The following is a 9,122-nucleotide window of genomic DNA, read 5'->3' as shown; positions in this document are numbered from 1 at the left end:
TCGATTCATCTACATATCAAGACAACGCACAGACATCCTGGACCGAGTTACTACAAATGAATTTATGTCACTGCCTCTTCTCCCTCAAGACTCCCCCGAAAGACCACGTAAGTACCCCTAATACCTGCTCACTCGCTATCCCGTTGACGTGGATCACAAGCTTGCCCTACAGCTCCCAGGAGTACACTCAGCCAGGCGCTTCATGCAGAACGGTACCCCCATCAACCGCATTGTTATTGTGTGGAGCCTCCCCGAAACACCCCCCGACACCATTACCTTTGACTTCCTCCCTCTCCTCCCCCCGTGTCAAGTCCAAAGACTCCGTGACGACCGACCCTGGTGCTACAGGTGTTGGGGTATCGGTCACATATCCAGGTACTGCTCCGCCTCCCCTAAGTGTGCCTGGTGTGCCGCCGCCCATGAATCCAGAGAATGTCCCGTCCAAAGTGCGCCCCCGCCCCCATCTGCGACTACTTCCACCTCTGAACCTCCACCACAGCCGAACCCATCACAATGGAAGTGCCCCCGATGTCTACAGCCAGGTGTCAACGTCTGGCACGGCTGTACCCGGCGCCAGACCCAGACCAATGGCCCCACCTCAGCCCCACCACCTCCTCCCGCCCGGACTGTTCTCTCTGCTCCCACCCCCCCTCAGCAAGACGCTGCCCTCCGTAAGGCCGTTGCAGCCCTTCAGGCGCGATGTGCAGCACTCGAGGACCGCTTCGCCTCCATTGACACCAGGATTGACAGCCTTGTCTCAGGCCAAACTACTACTGCCACCAGACTCTCCACACTGGCGGAATCCCAACAAACCCTCGTCTCCTCCATCTCCATGCTTGCCGAGAGAATGGAATCCATTGCAACTCGTCTCGACAAACTCTGTAAGTTACAACCCAGTACTAGCCAGTCTTCCTCGAATCGTCCATCCACCTCCACACTCCGGTCTCCTACTAGCAAACGCAACGTTCGTAACTAACATTCACCTAGACCTCCTTTCATGGAACATCAATGGTATCACCAACCACAAAAAGTACACACAATTGAAGGCATATGTACAGACACATCACCCTTGTGTCATTTTTCTACAGGAGGCGTTTCCAAACCGGCCCAACACTGCACCACAGGCACCCTCCCTTCCCGGATATATCCCCTATATTCATACGATACGAAACGGTCTTCTAACATACATACACAATACACTGATACACCGTCTTCTGCGCTCCTCTACAGACCCTGACGTAACATTCCAACTCTTCGAGATAGAAATTGGGGGCGGAATCCTACAGCTCTGCAATATCTACTCTGCTCCCGCACGTCTTCGTCCAACCACTCTTCCACCACCTACGATCAAAGGTATAATATACGCAGGGGATTTCAATGCTCGACATCCTGCATTGGGAGATCGTCCTGGCACCACTAACCGCCCTGGTGTTCACCTACTATCCTTCATCCGACAACATCATCTGACCCGCTGGGACACAGGTGGCGCCACACACTCCCGGGGAGGCACCCTGGACCACGTCCTCACCTCTGGCTTGGTATCATCCCGCATCCAGTGCTCCTCAGTACCTGCATTATTCTCAGACCATATTGCTCTTCTCTTCCACTATTCTCTTCCTACGATACCTACACCCCCTATCACACGCCTACGCCTCACCATACCCCCCAAATACTGCCCGACGTACATTTCATACATGACCTGCATACTACCTACCTTAGACTGTTCCTCCCCCGACCAGTTATACAATAGCCTTGTCTCCGCCACCCACGACTTTTACAGGCTTTACGTATCACGACCCCACCTCCAACGTCGCCCTCCTCCTCACTCGTGGTACCTAGACACCCGACTTCAGGACGCACAGAAAGAAGCGGAGCGCGTTGGACTCATGTTCCAAACTAACCCATCTCCTGAACTACTTCATCGTTACCAGCAATCCAGAGACGATTTGACAACCCTCCTAGAATGTGTAAGTACTGACTCCTGGAAGAGATTCACGGACAGAATTAATCACCAAACTAGTGTAGCCTCCATGTGGCACCTTATTCGCAGGGTAATTAAGAAGACTCCTGCTACTGCCCGTCATCATTCCCCCACCGTATTTGCCGAACAGCTCATCGTCACGTGGTCAAACCAGTCCAACCCTGCCAACCTACCTACCCCCGTCCAGGATGCCCTCTCCTCCGGTGCTTTTGCTCGTGGACTCCGCTTAGTACATGCTCTGCTGCAAGAGGATGATGAAGAAAATATACCAATCACTGAAGATGAACTACGACGTGCTCTCTTGAGAGGTAAAGCCACGTCCCCTGGGGATGATGGCATTACCTACAATGTGCTACGATTACTGCACCGTGTACCCGGTAACCCCCTCCTTCGCCTCTACAATATGTGTCTACGAGATGGATTCCACATGCCTGGACCACGAGTACAATAATCCCCATACCCAAGCCCGGTACAGCAAATTTCAGGCCCATCTCCCTTACATCCTGCTTCTGCAAAGTAATGGAAAGAATCTTGCTCACCCGACTGATGTACCAACTACAAGATCGCCTTTCTCCACGTCTCTTCGGCTTTCTACCCCAACGCAGCACCCATCACTGCCTCGTCGACTTATATTCTCGCCTCTCCCGTGACAGTGTTGTGGCATTTATAGATCTAAAAAGTGCATTTGATATAGCAAACCGAGACGTTATTTTAGATCAATTAATTGACTTTGGAATTAAGGGTAAATTACTACGATGGATTAAGGGCTACCTCAGTAACCGGACCTCCCGTGTCTTCTTTAGCGGTGCCTACAGCTCCTCACGGGATTTTCATCTCGGCACTCCTCAAGGAGGGGTACTAAGTCCATTTCTCTTTAATATACTTATGCATCGTCTCCTCACGTCTTTGCCCACTATTCCTGAGGTCACAATTACATGCTATGCAGATGACCTATGTATTCACACTACCTCCCCAACACACCTACAACTCTTTCTTACTTCTCTCTCCCAAGCTTCTGCTAACTGTGGCCTTGTTGCTTCCCCACAGAAGAGCAGAATTTTCTCCTACCGCCCTCCTGCCACGCTGCCAGAGTTCATGATTGGAGACTGCATCATCCCACTAAGCTCCCAGTACTGCTACCTTGGTGCACCAGTACGAATCTCGGAAACTCTTTCTGCCCGGCGTCAATCCCATACCGTAATTCGTGAATTGCTAGATCGTCTCCAACGTCGGCTCCGGCCTCTCCAGTGGCTCACCAACAACTCTTCCGGTATCTCCATCCCCGTGGCCAGAACTGTCTATATTACTTTTATACGCTCTGTTGTTGATTACCTCTCCCCTGCCTTAATTCAACTTCCTCGATATGCTTTAGAGCCACTGGAGATTTTTCAGAATAAAGCCATGAGAATCATTCTCGGTTGCCCAATGACTACCAGAATTGTCAACATGCAACGGGAATTACGGCTTCCATCCCTAGTTGAGAGGATTTATTCTAATGTCACCTGCCTCACAGTTAAGTGTATACACTTTCCCCACATCTCACCGCACTTCACAGCACTGGTCAGAGATTCTCTCGGCCCCGCTCCGCCCGTCCCCCGCCTCATGCCCCCCGGTCGCCGTCTTATAAAGTCTATCTCCTCCTTCATTCGCAGCCTAGATTTACAAGTACCAGTAGCTGACATACCCCCAGGCCCTCCCCCGTGGACGCTACCATCGCCTGTGGTTAGCTTCACTCCTACAGCAAAATGTGACCCACCTCCTCTACAACTACAGCTAGCCTTGGAACATGTTACCCAGGTAACATCCTCCATCACTGCTCCGCATCGCCTCTACACTGACGGGTCACTACAATCGGATGGTGCAGCTGGAGGAGCAGTCTACTCACCTGACCTACCGCCGCCTCCTGAGGGCTGGGTCGGCCGTCGACTCAGAGATCACTCCAGCTCCACGTTGTGTGAACTATACGCCATCTTAGATGCTATCAGTCTCGTTTGCCAAAGAGGAGTGAATGCTGTCATTATATGTGACTCTAAGCCTGCACTGCAATCCCTCACCGCTATTCATCCCACTCACCATTCTGTTGTACAACAAATCCTTTCCTTTCTATCCCTACTAACTATCCGTAATCTCTGCATTGAATTTATTTGGATTCCATCTCATGTAGGTTTGCACCACAACACCAAAGTAGACCGCCTAGCAAAAGAAGCCTGCCGACTCCCCCGTCGTGGTGATGGACGACCTCTCTCCCTGCTATGTTACCTCAACAGGGTCCGCTCCGCTGCACTTCTGCCTGAGCAACGTCGACGGGACACCGAGAGACCCTTCAGTGTCACCATCACCCACTACGAATCCGTATGCCGCCACAAATACAAGTACCGCCGCAAGGGACTTATGGTTCGTCGCCACAATGTTGTCTCAGCCCGACTGCGACTAGGCTACCGTCCACCGTGGCAGGTCGCCGGGGTGGAGGGCGAGCCTGTATTCACAGAATGTCGCCTATGCCACGCTCCACTAGCCAACACCATCGAGCACTACTGCCTAGCGTGCCCCACTGTAAAACATCTAATACCCCAGGGACTACCATTAGATGCAATCTGTCGTCATCTCCTATCACAAAATAGATTAGATGAAATACTTGTCCGTTACCCCCGCTTTGGTGGGTTCTCATAATACCTGATGCCCTGCGTGACATCTCAGTCTTATTCCCCTTTGAATGAATGTACAATACCCAGTGTCGTATATGTTACCTGCAACCCATGTATTTGTATGTGTATATAAGTGTATGTGTACGTGTGTAAGCATGTGCATACCAGTTGCCTTCCTACATTCATTATGAAAACCTCCCCCACTGTATGACGCTAATGCGTAATAAGTTAAATAAAAAAAAAAAAAAAAAAAGATTCACCATGGTCTTGGATCACGTGTTGGACTCTTGGTCGACAGTTATTAACCTCCCGGATGAGAGATCAGAGCTCGTAGGACCGATCTATGGGTAATGCTGTGACCTTACACGAACACACAAACACCCAACACCCCGCCCACGACAGTTGCAGTAACAACCCGCAGCACAGCGATACTGAAATTATTGCAGCCCTGGGAGGGATTCGAACCCGGACTGCCGTAGTGGCAGGCGAGAACTTTAACCACTGCGCCACGAGATCAACTTCTTCTGCAGTCAAAAGCGTTTGTGTAGCTTCCAAGTCTCAATATATGTGACACAGAGTGCGCGACAAACGACACTGTCATAGTCACCGCTGTGACCTCAGAAGAAACAAGCCTCTTTGCTTCCAGGTCAATCGCTGACCTCTCTCGCTCACGAAGAGTCGTTCAAAGGTGACTGACCGTCATTGGTCAGGGAAGAACATGTTTCGCTCGAGACTGCTGCTGTAAAAAACAAAATTAGATACATAGATAAATCAATAAACAAATAATGAATGAATGTATAAATCAAAAAAACAAATAAATAGGTAAATAGATACATTGATAAATAAATAGATGGAGAGGGATAGAGAGGGAGAGATAGGGAGGGATAGAGAGAGATAGAGAGATAAATATTGAAATAATAGATAAAGAGATAGAGATAAATTGAATTAATAGAGAGATAAATAGAATAGATAGAGTTAGAGAAATTGAATTGATAGATGAAGAGATAGAGATTGAATTAATAAAGAGATAGAGATATAGAGATAGATCAATTGAATTAATAGATAAAGAGATAGAGATAAATTGAATTAATAGATAAAGAGATCAATTGAGTTAATAGATAAAGAGATAGATCAATTGAATTAATAGATAAAGGGATAGATAAATTGAATTAATAGATAAAGAGATAGATAAATTGAATTAAAAGATAAAGAGATAGAGTTAAATTGAATTAATAAAGAGATAGAGGGATAAATTGAATTAATAGATAAAGAGATATAGATAAATTGAATTAATAGATAAATAGATAAATTTAATAGATAAAGAGATAGAGATAAATTAAACGAATAGATAAAGAAAAATTCAATTAATCGAGATAAAGAGATAAAGAGATGATAAAGAGATAGATTGAATTAATAGATAAAGAGATAAAGAAGTAGAGATAAAGATATATATATATATATATATATATATATATATATATAAAGAAATAAAGATATAGAGATATAGAGAGATAGAGATGAATTGAATTAATAGATAAAGAGATAGAGATTAATTGAATGAATAGATAAAGAGATAGAGATGAATTGAATGAATAGATAGAGATAAAGAGATAAAGATAAATTGAATTAATAGATGAAGAGATAAAGAGATAAAGATAAATTGAATGAATAGATAAAGCGATAAAGAGATCAATTGAATTAATAGATAAAGAGACAAAGAGATAGATTGAATTAATAGATAAAGAGATAAAGAGATAGATTGAATTAATAGATAAAGAGATAGATACATTGAATTAATAAAGAGATAAATTGAATTAATAGATAAAGAGACAAAGAGATAAACTGAATTAACAGATAAAGAGATAAAGAGATAAATTGAATTAATAGATAAAGAGATAGAGATAAATTGAATTAATAGATAAAGAGATAGAGATAAATTGAATTAAAAGATAAAGAGATAAATTGAATTAATAGATAAAGAGAAAAATTGAATTAATAGATAAAGAGATAAACTGAATTAATAGATAAAGAGATAAATGAATAAATATATAAATAAATCATTAAAGAATGAGCGATGTACTGTTACTGATACCCATGGTGTATCACAAGCTATACAATTATGCATTTCGTTACTGTTGTGTTATTCGATTTTTTTTTTTTTTTTTTTTTTACGAATAGTCACTATTATGATAAGTGAACTGTTATATATTATAATACATTACTTAGCATAGCTCTCAAGCAGCATGGATCAGGTTCGATATTACAAAATTTCAATGCTGCTGCCATGATGATTTCCTCAACCTCCGCCACGCGGTGACGCACATTATATATCTTGTTCTGGCTAAGGACGGACGATCTTCTGCATGTCAGGTGGAGGTCTTGACTATGAAAGGAGACTCGATGGACCGAGACCTCCGTTTAGGTCACAAAAGACCACCTCACCTCCATAAAATCGACCGTATTTCGCCAGGACAAATGCTCGAAAGTCCGTCACCGAACAGAAGGGTAACTTGAAACTGTGTAAAAATATATATTGTTCCTGTAAAGGGCCATTTACAAGGTCAAACGTTTTGTCAAACAAGTGATTGAAGTGACGCTTGGCGGTGTGAATTGGTTATTTAGTGGTCAAGCATGTTTAACAAACATATTTGACAAACATGTTTGACAAACGTGTTTGACAACCATTCACAAGGTCAAACGTCACTTCAAACACTTGTTTGACAAACTGGGTTTGGCAAACTGTTTGATAGTGTAAATGGCCCTTTAGTTTCTCGAGAATAGATGACAATAATAACTCACATATATTGCCTCATCCCTTAAAGGTGGGTGACAAATAGAAATAACTCTTTTCAGTATCATCTATATCATATATCACTATTGAGGTTAGGTAAAGATGGAGATAATTATTTTCATATATTGAACTAAAAGTTATATTGATTATATCTTCATTACATGCTATCATAATACTCGTACATATTCTTATACATGTAAGGTAGAACATAAAGATTAATTAACATTACTTGCATCCAGTAGATCTGTACTGAGATTCTGATCTCCACAATAATTATTCATGAATTACATTCAACACAATACAAATAAATTCAATTATTATATTAAATACATATTGTCCCGAAATCCCTGGACAGTGGAAGGAGGAGGTGGTGGTTGTGGGGGGCATGAGAATTTTCATACCTTGGGGAATTGGCGAAGAGGGATAGCTGCAGTGGGAGCCAAGATCCAGGAGATTTGAGTCACCGGCCGGGACCACGCGCGCTCCCTTCTCGGCGCGCGTGTATTTCTCAAAAGGGAGGGGGGAGGGCAACTCATGAAGTAGATCACAATCCCAGGCTAATCAAATAAAACATGCTACAATGTTTTTTATTGGCACTGTTTTCACAATAAGGGTAACTGACATGCCATTTGAATCTTTGAGGTCCACTTTAAATTAAATGTCAAATTTCACTTATGTATTCTACCTGGCTAGCCCTGCGCGCTTTAAGTCCTAACTAACATCTCTCCGTGGATTCTTCCGGTTGTGGGGGTGTCTTCAAATAGGCACGGGTCCCTCTTTCAGGCTGGATGCGGGTGCTGTCGATGGATACACATGATGTTGAGGGGGGCGGGAAATATGGCTGTCCTCGTTGTTGGCCCACGTTTGGGCGGAGGTGGCTCTATTCCGAAGACCTCTCTTTCCAGATTTCTCAAAAAATCGGTTCTTGTGTCCCGAAAGGAGGTTCGACATGCACACATTAAGTTTTATAGTCACTGAAGGCGAAACTCGTCGCAGCACCGATCAAACACGTTCCTGGTCGAGGTGGCACTGGTCGAGATGACACTGGTCTCAATTCAATAGTTCTCCGAGACACTAATCACCAGAATCACTCTTGCACGGCTGACGGTGATTAAACGAGTCGAATTAATGTGTAAAATCCTCGATAGTCACCCCATGGGAGGGTGGGGCACGTTTGATCTTCCGAGAGCACGTGAGGCCCACCTCACCCTGTGTGAACCCGAGGTTATCTGCTGGTGCCCGGCACTGTCTGCGGGCGTCGGATCAACTGCTTGCCCATACACTGTTGCCGGTGTTCCTAATTTCAAATCACTAGTTCCAAAGGGAATGCAGTGCAACGTTTATGTGGGAGTTGAATAATTTCTAGTAGTCCTTTGAGGTAGTCACTAATCACGAGAGGGGACGATATGATCCTAACTAGCCTAATTAAACTAGCCTAAACAATAAATGGCAAGCGCGCAGGGTGGGGGTGGGGGGTAAAACCGTTATGGAACCCATTCGAAGGGTAACGCTTGGGTGAAATACACCAATTCTAGTCATAAAGTAGCACGTTACAACTAAGGCATGGAGAAACAGTAAAACTGCGAGGTAGAGGTACTCCAATCTTACCATTACATTCTTAAAATCATTAATGCACTGCAATTGATTGCCAAATTGGCACAACAGTTAATGAAGATAAGGAGAAGAGAAATATAAAGAAGTAGTT

The sequence above is a fragment of the Oratosquilla oratoria genome, chromosome 30, assembly GCF_046742065.1.
Source record: "Oratosquilla oratoria isolate Oo_2021 chromosome 30, ASM4674206v1, whole genome shotgun sequence".
NCBI lineage: Eukaryota > Metazoa > Arthropoda > Malacostraca > Stomatopoda > Squillidae > Oratosquilla > Oratosquilla oratoria.
Note: the sequence above shows the minus strand (reverse complement) of the source record.